This window comes from Corvus kubaryi, unplaced genomic scaffold (genome assembly GCF_017639235.1).
Source record: "Corvus kubaryi isolate FWS band 111438036 unplaced genomic scaffold, C.kubaryi_AGA036_p1.0 37394, whole genome shotgun sequence".
NCBI classification, from domain to species: domain Eukaryota; kingdom Metazoa; phylum Chordata; class Aves; order Passeriformes; family Corvidae; genus Corvus; species Corvus kubaryi.
Window position 1 is genome coordinate 11787015 of NW_024581133.1, and position 480 is coordinate 11787494.

Below are 480 nucleotides of genomic sequence, written 5' to 3' on the forward strand. Positions count from 1 at the left end.
ACCAACCAATGACCAACCAATGACCAACCAACCAATGACCAACCAACAACCAAAACCCAACCAATGGACCATCCAACCAATCAGCCTGCTCGCTGCAGCTGGGAATCCTTCCCATGCATTCACCGATGTTCCTGGAAAGGGGCATCTCTACCAAGCCATTTCCAGCTTCCTGGTTTAAATCCTCTTTCTGAATCTACAGCAGTGAATGGATTTAACTGCAGTGAAGGAATGAACCTGATTATTCCTGGCATTCCTGATTTTTCTGCTATGAGGAGTCTTTGGGAAGCACCAAAGGCCGCTATCCTGCATGGCCACCAGCTAAGCCGGAACTCCCTCACCTCAACACCAACATTCCTGCTGCTGGAAAACTTCCCATCTCTCTAGCCAGGCTGGAGAAACTCCTGCCCATCGCAAAGCCCTGGTGGGATGGGAAGGGATGGGATGGGATGGGATGGGATGGGATGGGATGGGATGGGATGG

The 480-nt window shown here is 51.2% G+C and overlaps 1 protein-coding gene across 2 annotated transcripts in view; it reads right to left on the reverse strand.

Moving 5' to 3' along the window:
• Positions 1-480, reverse strand: part of ITGA11 (integrin subunit alpha 11) — a 41337-nt gene that overhangs the window by 7114 nt on the left and 33743 nt on the right. The window lies entirely within an intron of this gene.